The sequence below is a fragment of the Monodon monoceros genome, unplaced genomic scaffold, assembly GCF_005190385.1.
Source record: "Monodon monoceros isolate NGI ecotype Baffin Bay Population unplaced genomic scaffold, NGI_Narwhal_1 Super_Scaffold_11, whole genome shotgun sequence".
NCBI lineage: Eukaryota > Metazoa > Chordata > Mammalia > Artiodactyla > Monodontidae > Monodon > Monodon monoceros.
Genome location: NW_021703767.1, coordinates 105,207,783 through 105,221,048, shown reverse-complemented (window position 1 = coordinate 105,221,048; position 13,266 = coordinate 105,207,783). Strand labels below are relative to the sequence as shown.

Here is a 13,266-nt window from a genome sequence, read left to right as displayed (position 1 = left end):
CCTCCTGCCCAGATGCCCTTGGTGGGTTCCCGTGCCTTGAGGAGCGGTTCTTTGGCCGGCTTTGGGGTGGCGCTTGGTGATCACACTTCAGCCCACCTCCCAGCATTGTCTCCACCTCCTACCCTTCAGGAACCAACCATTGGTCCCCACACAAATTTTCCGTTCTCTCCAGTGCTTGGGAAGTTCTAATAATTGCAGTTTCACCCAGCCTTCAGCATACTCACGATGCTGTTCATGGTCCCCACAGCCTCTGCCCCCTGCCGAAACTTCCCTCATACTGACGGTGTGGTTTGTTTTTGATTAATCAACAACCGACATGATTTTTTTTCTGTAGCTGCTGAAGTTGTTAATTAGCGCTCATACTGTTGTTTGTATGTTTTGGTTTTTTTTCTCCAACAGTCTGTAACCTCCTCACGGGCTGGCACTGTGCTTGACACTTGTAGGTGGCTATAGCCATTATATTTGCGTCCAGTACTGCCCCAGTCATGGTATTTCGAACATGATATTTGCTGACCTTCCATTTTGTTTTAACCTGTCCGAGCAGCCAGGCAGCTTATGCGAGATGCTCGGGGCCCAGGGTGACAACACATTTGAGGATGCTGGCTTTCACCAGGGTGGTGGGCATTGAATGGGGAGATTCAGGAAGAACTTTTTTCTTAAAGTCTCCTTGTCCCATTGTGTAGGTAGGTTTTTGATAACCACAAGGGAGTCAGGAGTATCCCCTTGACTTTTGTTGGGCAGTGGGTTCCCAGCTCCCCTTTCAATAAGGCCCTTTCTTCAAAGGGAATAGTCTGCTTTGATTCTTGTCTCTTGAGATAGCTATCCCTGAAAACCAGGATACGATGACAACTAAGTTAAACTTTTTTGATACCAGCTATCGAGAAATAAGTTAAAAGTGGATGCTTATACTTTGCTGTTAAGTAGGTCAGAAGATTCTGCAGAAGCAAAATGAGCATTATATGGATCAGAGAAATAATTGCAAGCACATAGGTTAACAAGGACTGAAGGCTGGAAAACTTTGGCCAGGGGTTGAAAGCGCTTGCTTTTTAGATAAAGGTGATGCATCCTGAAGAGTCTAGATTAATTTTCTTTCCATTTCTAGGGTCGGCAGGCTGGTGGGCATAAGAGGTAATGGCTAAGTGGAACGTGGAATGGCTTTCAGCTTTTACTGGGGAACCTATGTACTAGTTCTCCAGGAATGTTAAACCTTGCTAACTTGTAAGGGGTGATACTTAGGACTGGAGGTCAGCTGAATCTTCCCTGTGTGTTGATGAGAATAAAGGGACAAAAATTAATAATATAAGCAAGACAACTGAGAGAATATTCAAAAGAGCAAACAGTTTTAAGTTCTCTCAGCTACTATAGAAGCACTTACTTATGTAGAAACAGCTGACCTGCTAATTAGAAAACATCCTTGCCTATTCATTAAACTAATTATCCTAAGGAATTCTGCTAGGCAACATTTAGTCTACTTCTAATTATTGTGTGCCCTTGAAAGCAATAAGCTCCACTTTTAGAATAAAATTTTATAATTTAGATATGTACATGGTTTACTCAGACAGTTCCTGTAAACAGAGTGAGGTGGTAATGAGGGGTTTCACTTTGGATTTTACGAAAAAGGCTTATCTACCACTTCACAGGGAGGTTATAATGAATTATTAAATAACATGTTTAGATCTGAGAACTCCTTGGAGATCATTATTGTTTAAATATGAGAGGTGTTTTTTTCAGGGGTTTTTTTTGGATTACCTTGGATTTTTTTTTTTAAGAGGATGAACATTACATTATGACTTAAGACAGTGGTAAAACTTTTCTGTCATGAACTGAGACATTATGTTCAAATAAGATTAAGGTGGATCATTATTCACACAGCCTCTTTACCCTGCAGAGCTTTTTCTGACCTTAACCAGAACACTGGTTAAGAAGTGTAGGAAAAGAGCACTTACTGCATACCCAGTGGTCTGCTGGTAACAGCAGTTATGTAAACAAGCAAGCTGGTGCTGTCAAGGAAAACTCAGCCAGCTCTTTTTTAAAAATTTTATTTTATTTTATTTTTTGCGGTACACAGGCCTCTCACTGTTGTGGCCTCTCCTGTTGCGGAGCACAGGCTCCGGATGCGCAGGCTCAGCGGCCATGGCTCACGCTCTGCGGCATGTGGGATCTTCCTGGACCAGGGCACGAACCTGTGTCCCCTGCATTGGCAGGCAGAGTCTCAACTGCTGCGCCACCAGGGAAGCCCTAAATTTTATTTTTTAACATCTTTATTGGAGTATAATTGCTTTACAATGCTGTGTTTCTGCTGTACAACAGAGTGAATCAGCTATATGTATACATATATCCCCATATCCCCTCCCTCTTGTGTCTCCCTCCCACCCTCCCTGTCCCACTCCTCTAGGTGGTCACAAAGCACCGAGCTGATCTCCCTGTGCTATGCGGCTGCTTCCCACTAGCTATCTATTTTACATTTGGTAGTGTATATATGTCCATGCCACTCTCTCACTTCGTCCCAGCTTACCCTTGCCCCTCCCTGTGTCCTCAAGTCCATTCTCTACATCTGCGTCTTTATTCCTGTCCTGCCCCTAGGTTCTTTAGAACCATTTTTTTTGTTTTGTTTAGATTCTGTATATATGTGTTAGCATATGGTATTTGTTTTCCTCTTTCTGATTTACTTCACTCTGTATGACAGACTCTAGGTCCATCCACCTCACTACAAATAACTCAATATCATTTCTTTTTATGGCTGAGTAATATTCCATTGTATATATGTGCCACATCTTCTTTATCCATCCTTCTGTTGATGGACACTTAGGTTGTTTCCATGTCCTGGCTATTGTAAATAAAGCTGCAGTGAACATTGCAGTATATGACTCTTTTTGAATTTTGGTTTTCTCAGGGTATATGCCCAGTAGTGGGATTGCTGGGTTATATGGTAGTTCTATTTTTAGTTTTTTAAGGAACCTCAATACTGTTCTCCATAGTGTCAGCCAGCTCTTGATCAGTGTTTGGACTGGGCCATCTGCTTCAGTCTTAGGGGTGTGTGCTTCAGAGCCAGTGCCTGGGTTCAAAGCTTCCATCCAGCACTATGATCTGAGCATTCTCCAGCTGGGTGACCTTGGACAAGCTACTTAAAGCTTTGTGCTTCAGTTTCCTGATCTGTAAATGGGGCTAACAGTAGCTTCTGTCTCCAAGGGCTGTTGTGAGGATTAAATGAGTTACTTCTCATAAAGTGCTCTTACATATCAAGGGCTCCATCCATGCATCCATCCACCCACTCATTCAGCCCTTATCTGTTGCACACTCACCATGTGCTGGGCCCTGCTGTGGAGGCTGGTGTTAGGGGTACAGCACTCAGACAGAAGAGGTCCCTGTCCTATTGGAGGCTACATTTTAGGGGGAAGAGACCATAAAAACACACACAAATGAACAAGTCTAGGTACTAATAAGTGTTACAAAGACAATAAATAGGGAAATAGAGAGTGACTGGGCTAGGGGGAGAGAGGCCAACATTGGCTAGGGTGGCAGGAGTGGATTTGGACGAGGTGATGTTTGAGCTGAGATCTGAATGACAGGAGATAAATGTCAGCTCTCATTAAATTAAGAAAGTTTTCCTTTGTGTTGGTGACTCTTTCAAACATCCTTATTTAAAAATCTCTCATCAATATAAAATCCTTTCTAGCAGGACACCACTAGGAGATCCTGAGCCCCTCTCCCATAGCACATGACTGTGTTCAAACAAGTCATTGTCAACATCTTGGAGCTTTTCCCCTGAACTTCATCTTGACAGTACCCAGATGTGCCCACCCCTGGGTCTCTCTCCCTTGGCTCCAGCTGGGTGCTCACCCACCTTGTTATGCCTCAGTTCCTGGAAGAGCCTGACTCTGTTGTTCCCACCTGACAGCAAGTACAGGACTGGGTTGAGGCAGCTGCTCAGGCTCACCAGAGGCCTCCGTATCTTGTAGGCCAGGCTGGCCACCTTCAAGAGCTGGCAGTTCTGTGAAGGTAGGAAGCGGAGCGTGACGTAGAGGGAGCGTGTGATGCGGAAGGGCACAAAACAGAGGGTGAAGAGGCCGCACACCAGCAGGGTGGTCCGGAGGGACTTGGCCTGGGCCGCGCTGCCCACCCTCATGAGGGTCTCCCTTAGCTTGGTCAGGCTCCTGACCATCAGCGAATAGCACACCAAGATGACCAAGGAGGGAAAGACAAACAGGACAACATCAGGACCACGCCATAGGTGGAAAACTGATCAAAATGCTCTGGGCTGGTCATGTCGTGGCAGACCATCTGGCCGTTGATGTAGTCCGTTTGGGAGAAGACCAGCGTGGGCAGCAGCTAGAGAGCCACCGGGGCTCACGTGGCGGCGGTGCCCAGCAGGACATGCCGGCAGGTCCGGTAGGGCAGCAAACGCAGCAGGTGGCACACGCCCAGGAAGCGGTGCACCGAGATGCAGGTCAGCAGCAGGAAGCTGCTGTAGAGGTTGGTGTAGAACAGGAAGCGCACCAGCTTGCAGAGCAGCTCCCCGAAGGGCCATCTGTCACCCAGGGAGCAGGTGATGATGAAGAAGGGCAGTGTCAGCACATAAAGTAGGTCGGCTACCATCAGGTTCACCAGATCGATGGTGGCACAGCTCCAGCGCTTGGTTTGGTGCCAGGAGAGTCAGAACAGTGCCATTCAGGGGGAGGCCTAGCACGAAGATGATACTGTAGGTCAGGGGAGGTAGATTTGCTTGTAGTCCTCCGAGAAATAGCAGAATCTTTCTGCCTTTGAGATGTTGGTATCCAGCTTCTCTATCTCCTGGGAGGCCCCCTTCTGGGAGCACAACTATTCCTGCTTCTCCTTCCCCTGGGGAGAAACAAAGTGGATGGCAGAGCATCATGACCTCAGCTGGGCGTTAGTGTCTGCGCGTTAGTGTCTGCCTTGATGTGGCATCCAATTCCCAAAGTCTGGGCAGAGTCCTTGTTTGAGAGAGACCAGCTCCAGTAAAAAAAAAGTTAACCCCAAGGGCAAAGCAGTCTTCAAAAGCAGGGCTTCTAGACTTACCAGGTCCACAGGGCTGCCCTTACCCTGACTTGTATGCTCTTGGCTCCAGGCTGGGTTGGTAGGAAGCTCAGATATAAATGGTGGCAGGAAGATGCTGCTGTCATTTGAACAGCACACACCATCTCCAACGCTGTGACTTGTTCTCTGGCTAGGCTACTCTGCATAGAGGTAGGAAACCTCCAAGAGGACCTTCTGCAGCCCGAGATGCTGGTACGCTCCTAGGGGGTTAGTATTGCCTACAGTCTGGCCCTAGCCCCACGTGCCACGGTGGAGTAGAAAGTGATCCTTGGGGGCTAGGGAGGATTAGGGAAAGCACAGGTTTTGCCTGCAGGCTCTACGGGAGGATTTTGATTTGTATCTCTTTCAGGATTTATTAACTGCGTATCTGAATCCTGAGGCTGATGTGCTTATTAACCATCTCAGCATCCCGGACATCCAAGAAAACAGATCTGAGCCATGAAGCCAGGTGCATCTTCTTTCCTACCCCGTCCCTGCTGACAAAACAGATCCAACAGGCGGACCCACAGAGCTGAGGCAGCTGTGCGTGGAGCCTGCAGTTTCTGGTGCGTTGGGAAATCAGTGGGCCAGTCGGCATGGAGCCTACAGGGGTGGAATGAAGTTGATTTCTAGGGGTTAACCTTCAGAAAGATGAGTTAATATGGGGCAAGAGAGAAAAGTTTAAGTTGGGTAATTTTGGGGTAAATTGAGTGTTGGCTGTAAACTGTACCATATAGATGTTTACTCACAACAGAAGGAACAGAGACCTCATGCATTCTATCAGTCAACAAACACTTACCGAGCATCGATTGGTCAGGCACTAGGGAGGAAAGATGAATAAAGCACGGTCCTCGCTCTCCAGGCTCTCACAGTCCGGTGGAGAAGACAAGCAGGTGATAGCCCTGCAGTATGGGAAATGGTCAACCAAATGCTGGGAAAACCAGCAGGGTGCTGAGGGAGTCGAGTGAAGGCTTCTTAGACTAGTGCCACGGGAGCTGCTTGGGGGAACAAAGGGGAGCTTGCTGGGAAAGAAGGGTGAGGGGCATTTGGGGCAGGGTTGGGGGCACAGCACATGCAAGGAGACAGAGCCGAAGGGTCCTGGGATGGCAGGATTACCCGTGTGGAGGGTGAAAACTGAGGGTGCATAAGGAGGATGATGGATGTGCTTAAGCAGGACAGTGACGGGATTAGGCTGTGTGGCAGGAAGACACCTGGCAGCAGCATGGAACCAAGGCTGGAACAGTCAGACTGTAAGGGGGCCGGAGCAGTGCATGCAGGTGAGAGATGCTCGGGACCCCAAGTGAGGCCATACAGGGTTGACGAGGAGAGAGGACTTGACCCCAGAGGCGCTGCTGAGGCAGGAGCAACAGGACAGATTGCATGTGGGGCGTGAGCCAGAGGAGGTGTTGAGAGTGTCCCTGAGACCGGACAGGTGGTGAGGCCAGTGCCTGAGCTGAAGCCTGAAGCTTGAAGGCTGGGGCCGATGCTCTGAGGTGGTGGGGACAGTGGCCGTCTGTGCTGCAGCCTGCCAAGGGGCTCGCCACCTCGTCACCTGACTTGAAGATCTGCCTGACTGGGAGGGCAAAGCTTTTTGGCTGGGTGGGTAAAAAGAATCTCGTTTTCATTCATTTTGTCCCATCACCTTCCACGTGGAGGGCTGGCAAATGCTTAGTTATTTCCAGCGAAGCTGCCTTCCCAGCTTGGTGTGGGCTCTCAGACGGAGGTTGAGGAGGGGAACCGGCCTGGTTCAATGCAGACTCGGGCCTGCCACGTCACACCGTGATTTTGTTCAGTCCTCAGAACAACCGTGTGGATGCAGCATTAGCTCCATTTTACTGTGACGAAACTGCGGGTCAGAGAAGACCCCCTGGTGGGGCTTGCTAGGCCCCCCAGTCTGGTGGGTTTGCCCCTGATGGGGGCTGTGGGCTTCTGCCCCCTCACACCTGTGGTGAAAAGCACTCAAATCCCAGCTCTGCCGGGGACCATGAGTACAGTCTGAAGAAGCAAGTCACCTTATCTCTCTCAGCGACAGTCTCCCCAGTTGTAAGATGGGACAGTGTGTCTGGTGAGGTTGCTGTGAGAATTAGCTGGAAGAAAGGCACACTCACAAGGGAGTGACCCAACATGCTTTGGTTCTCTTCCCTCCCCTCATCCCTCTTCTGCTAGAGACCATGGTGCCCTGGAAGCCTGAGCTCTTTGGTTTATGTGGAAGGATGGGAGGACGAGTGTGACTTTACTACCTCATAACTGACAAGGTCACTTTTCTTCCTGGCTATGACCTGCTGTGGTCTGAATTGTGTCACCTACGAATTCATGTATTGTACCCCTAACCTGTAGTGTGACTACATTTGGAGTAAGGGAGTAATAAAGTCAAATAAGGTCATAAGAATGGGGGCCTACATATACCTGGAGAAAACCATAATTCAGAAAGAGTCACGCACCACAATGTTTATTGCAGCTCTATTTACAATAGCCAGGACATGGAAGCAACCTAAATGTCCATCGACAGATGCATGGATAAAGAAGCTGTGGCACATATATACAATGGAATATTACTCAGCCATAAAAAGAAATGAAATTGAGTTATTTGTAGTGAGGTGGATGGATCTAGTCTGTCATACAGAGCGAAGTAAGTCAGAAAGAGGAAAACAAATACCATATGCTAACACATATATATGGAATAAAAAAAAAATGGTTCTGAAGAACCTAGGAGTAGGACAGGAATAAAGACTCAGACATAGAGAATGGACTTGAGGACACGGGAGGGGGAAGGGTAAGCTGGGACAAAGTGAGAAGAGTGGCATGGACATATATACACTACCAAATGTAAAATAGATAGCTAGTGGGAAGCAGCCATATAGCACAGGGAGATCAGCTCGGTGCTTTGTGACCACCTATAGGGGTGGGATAGAGAGGGTGGGAGGGAGATGCAGGAGGGAGGGGATATGGGGATATATGTATATAGCTGATTCACTTTGTTATACAGCAGAAACTAACATACCATTGTAAAGCAATTATACTCCAATAATGATGTTAAAAAAAAAAAAAGAGTGGGGCCCTAATCCAGTATGATTAGTGTCTTAATAAAGGACAGCAGAGAGCTTTCTCTCTCTCGTGAGGACGTAGCAAGAAGGTGGACTGTAAGCCAGGACGAGAGCTCTCATCAGGAACCAAACCCTGCAGTTCTTGAGATTTTGGACTTCCCAGTTTCCATAACTGTGAGAAATACATTTCTGTTGTTTTAAACCACCCAGTCTGTGGCATTTTGTTCCAGCAGTTTGAGAAGACTAAGATATCTTCCATGCATTTCCAGGCCTACCCAGTCTGGAGGGACAGCTTTTGGTGAGAGATTGACCATCCTTAGTCGAGACATTGTGTAAGAGAATTACACAATGTTTGGAACAGTGCATTATTGAGGCTGCTATTATGGAGAAAGGAAGAGGGAGAAAAACTCAGGCCATAAGGGGTTAATTCACTTGCCAAAAGCTGTGATGATGTTGACCACCTCCTCCTTGAAGCCTCTTTTCTACCCTCTGCAATCCCCTGACTTTTCTCCTGTCTCCCTAGAACTCCTAGCTTCTTCCATTCATTGGGATGCAGCATTGAGGGGCTATTAGCTATTCACAGAACAAAGGAAAAGACTTAGTGGAAGAGAAGCAGGCTGGAGTTTTACAATAGAAGAGAAGTTGGGGGACAGTTGCTGTGATGAATGGAATTCTCAGGAGAGAGATGTCCTCACTTCTAGAAAGTGTATGTTGTAACATGTAGTTTCCCCTCTTTTTTTTTTTTTTTTAACAAGATGTTGGGGGTAGGAGTTAAAATTTATTTATTTTTGCTGTGTTGGGTCTTCGTTTCTGTGCGAGGGCTTTCTCTAGTTGTGGCAAGCGGGGGCCACTTTTCATCGCGGTGCGCGGGCCTGTCACTGTTGTGGCCTCTCCCGTTGCGGAGCACAGGCTCAGGACGCGCAGGCTCTGTGGCCATGGCTCACGGGCCCAGCCGTTCCGCGGCATGTGGGAACTTCCCGGATCGGGGCACGAACCCGTGTCCCCTGCTTTGGCAGGCGGACTCTCAACCACTGTGCCACTGGGGAAGCCCTTTAATACAAATTTTAAAGGTTACACTCCATTAACAGTTATTACAAAATATTGGCTATATTCTCCGTGTTGTATAATACATCCCTGAGCCTCTCTTACACCCAAAAGCTTGTACCTCCCACTTCCCCACCCCTATATGCCCTTTCCACAGTGGTGTGGAAAACAGTATGGAGGTTTCTCAAAAAGCCACTGTAATATATGCATTTCTTAATTTCCAGAGATGAATTAGAAATATATTATTCATATTCACAATGTAATTATTCTATTTTTCAATAAGTTTTAAAAAATGGGGCCCCAAGGTACATTTAATTAGGTGGTGGATTACAGTAGTCGGTGGTTTACTTTGAATTACTTTTCCTAAGTGTTTCAAATCCACTAGATAGTTTGGTGTTATTTGGCCAATAGACCACTGGGTGGCGATAAAGACTGACAGACAGGTTACAATTTTTTCCTCCACAAGGAAGCAGAAATTGGGATTGGGCTCAGGTCCAGCCATAGCAGCTGTGGATAAGATATAATTCATTGAGGACATACAGAAAATCACACCAAGCAAACCACCTCCTGTCCAAAGTTACTATGTTAGGTTCACACAATGAAATGGTGTTGCAATCAGCTGAAAGCAGCCTTTCTGGGATTGATTTTTAAAAAGATCTTGTGAGATAGGCATGGCTGGCATTATTTCCCCCATTAAACAGCTGAGCAAACTGAGGTTCAGTGGAAGTCTTATTTGCAATGATTTGGGAAAAGCCTGGGCTTCTTTCACAAAGCAGAGACTCAGCAAATTTCCAGATTTCCAGGGAATTTTTTTTTTTTTTTTTTTTTTAGCTACCTTCCCCCTTCTCACCCCCCTAATCACATAAGAAAGAAAGAAAACAGGGAAATAAAAGAGCAGGTCATCCCAGAAGTCACTAGATGTAGTGTCTTTGTTATAGATAACTGAACCCTAGCTCAAAAAGCATGGTCTAGAGATAATGGTAAAGAGAAAGAGGACAAAACAGAGTTTTAAAAAATTGTCAAGAACGAGTTCTACATAGCAACCCAGTTGTTTTTTTTTTAATTAATTAATTTATGGCGGCATTGGGTCTTCATTGCTGCATGTGGGCTTTCTCTAGTTGCGGTGAGCAGGGGCTACTCTTCGTTGCGGTGGGCAGGCTTCTCATTGCGGTGGCTTCTCTTGTTGAGGAGCAGGGGCTCTAGATGCACGGGCTTTGGTAGTTGCGGTGCGTGGGCTCAATAGTTGTGGCTCGCAGGCTCAGTAGTTGTGGCTCACGGGCTTAGTTGCTCTGCGGCATGTGGGATTTTCCCGGATGAGGGCTCAAACCCGTGTCCCCTGCATTAGCAGGTGGATTCTTAACCACTGTGCCACCAGGGAAGTCCAGCAACCCCGTTTTAAACTGTACCTTGAGTCTTAAGATAAAAGGCACTTGTTAGCCTTTTAATGATTTTGTATTATATTTTTCCAGTGTGGGCTTATGCCTGCTGTGTACCTAGATCCCTCTTCCATGTCTGAATTGTCCCAAAACCTAAGAGCCCAAGGGCTTTTATTTTTCACATGGGAAAGCAAATTGGATCCTTTAAATAATTAGAAGACTGTCGAGAGACAGTGAGTACTTAATTTCAATAATTAATTTAGCAGCTTGTACATTTTTGTTTTCTGTTGACAAGGATCTGACATAATTGGCAGCTTCAAATTAGTGTAAACACAGGGAGGGATTGGGAAACATCACTCTGACATTGTATTGTCACAACAGAGAAGGTGGCTGCCCTGAAACTGATGTTACTCTGCCTGGAAAAATAATCACTACTGAAAAAATTATCGTTTTACTTCATCTATACAAATGTGTAATACCACCCCTCCACTGACTTTGAAATCAGAATTTTTAACATTAATGATGCAGTAAAAATGATCTTGGCTGCAACATCCTGTGGCTCTGGAAGTCCACCATTGCCTCTAGGCTCACGACCCTGAAAGGAGATCTTTATGAAACTTTTTCCTTTTCCTTTCATTTGGCATCAAAGATATTTAAACGCATCACGACTGAGTCTTTGCCTGTGTGCCCTGTGCAGAAATGTAGAAAGCTGGTTTGGTTTGGGGCAAGAGAGGAGATCAGTGGTAGAGTCTGGGGCTTGAGGACTAATGGTAAAGTTGCCCAAGGCATCTGCAGAGTAGAGGGCTTGTATCTTAGGACCCTGTTTTCATCCACTCTTCCCCTTAGGCATCAGGTTCCACCCACAGCTTCCCTAAAATGCTCTTTACAGCAGTAACACGCTGATGGATGTGCGGTCCACTGTCAGAGTCTTTCCTGTTGCTAGGGTGTTGCTGGGGTCTGGGGGAGGAATCCACGATGGCTTCAGACATTCAGCACAGTGGGTGAGAGGGAGTAGGGTGTGCTACCATCGTGTTTGGGAGTGCAATCCCAGGGAGCAGGGTGAGGGGCAAGGGGAGTGACCGGCGAAGGAGGGACCCTGCCTTCATCCACTCTTACCCTCAGGCATCAGGTTTTCTCACCAAACCCCAGGTTTTTTTTGCCCTGTGAGGTGTTCCCCCTTCCTCCCCACACACTTCTGTGCTGCTTCTACGTGGGAGATGAGGGGCTCCTGCTGTATCTGGACCGGGATCCTTTTGTATGAAGTGATTCTTCTAGTTTTTTCTTGCTCATTTTTTCTATTGAGTTGTCTGTCTTTTTGTTATTGAGTTTTAGGAGATCTTTACATATTTTCAATAAAAATATTTTCTGTTACTCATGTTACAACTATTTGTTTTCCTACTCTGGCTTTCCCTGACTTAACTGCATATATATATATAGTTTTTTTTTTAAGGAATGAAGTTTTTAATTTTAACATAGTTGAAATGATCAGTATTCCTTTTGTTTGTGCTTTTTGTATCTGGTTTAAGACTTTCTCTACCCTGAGGTCATAAGGATATTCTTCTGGATTAGCATATGAAAGCCTTTCCCATTTAGATCTATTTGATTTTTCCTACTAAAGGGTTTAATGTGTGTGTGTGTGTGTGTGTGTGTGTGTGTGTGTGTGCGCATCTAAGAAACACAGAGAAAGATGATTAGATTAAATGCTGTGTGGAGAGCACAGAGCATTGGAAACAGGTGAGGGAGCATTTGCTGTAGTCTAGAAGGGACATCATGGTAGCTTTGACCTGAGTGGTGAGGGTGGGAACAGAGAGAAATGGGTGTATTCAGTGGACATTTAGGAGGGAAATGAGTGTGACTTGGTGTGAATTGCATATGGGGGAGGGGCTGAGGACTACCCCTAGTGAACCCTTTTTCTGCTGCTCTAACCAATGCACTCACCCTTTTCTTTTTTTTCTCGATTTCATTGCTTCTCCATTCAGTTTGTGCTTCCTCCTTGCTTCTCCTGACTCGGCTTTCCCTCTGGGCTTCCTTCGACGTCCAGCACTGCTGCAGATGGCTAACTCTGCCCACAGAGCCATAGAAAATTTCCCAAGAGGCTCTGATTGACCCAGGTCTTCACCATCATTCCTGTTTGGATAGGACTGCCGCAGCCAGGCCTCTGGCATGCTGTGGGTCTGCACACACATGGGCTGCCTGGGTGGCCCCTTCATTATGGCCAGGGTCTGCTGTGATGGGATCACAGAGTTAGGAGCAGGGCCACACTTGACGGATGAGCACCAAGGGTTGCTCTTTCTGTGGAGGTTTTGAGAAAGACAGTTCCCCTCAGAGGAGGGCTGTGAGCAGCTGGCACTCGGTGTGTTCTGTGAGCTCAGCAGAGCATTAGAAAGAGAAGGTACACCTAAGAGAATGGATTTTCTTTTTCACTAAACCCGCTTTTTCTTTAATGATGTCTATACTATGAACTTGCTTTCTAAAACACATATTTATATTAGAAACTTCTCATGACCCTTAAAGCAATTGTAGATAGCAAACATAATATTTGAAGATGGTCTCCAACGCAGAGTTTCATTTATTAATAGTATACCAATCAGAGCTTTGACTGTGAGATATTTTGTTCATGCATAAACCATACATTTGAATTGACAGTCCTATTAATGAAGGAATGCAGTTATGTATGTTTATGGTAAAAAAACCAACTGGATAGTTTTTGAACCTCATTATATGCAAGACGTATTAAAAACAGGAGTTGTAGAGAGTGGAAACAGGCC

At 46.2% G+C, this 13,266-nt stretch overlaps 1 pseudogene; it reads right to left on the bottom strand.

Annotated features, from left to right (window-relative positions):
• Positions 1-3,672: 3,672 nt before the first annotated feature.
• On the bottom strand, positions 3,673-12,708 carry LOC114890337 (annotated as a pseudogene).
• Between the last annotated feature and the right edge of the window lie 558 nt (positions 12,709-13,266).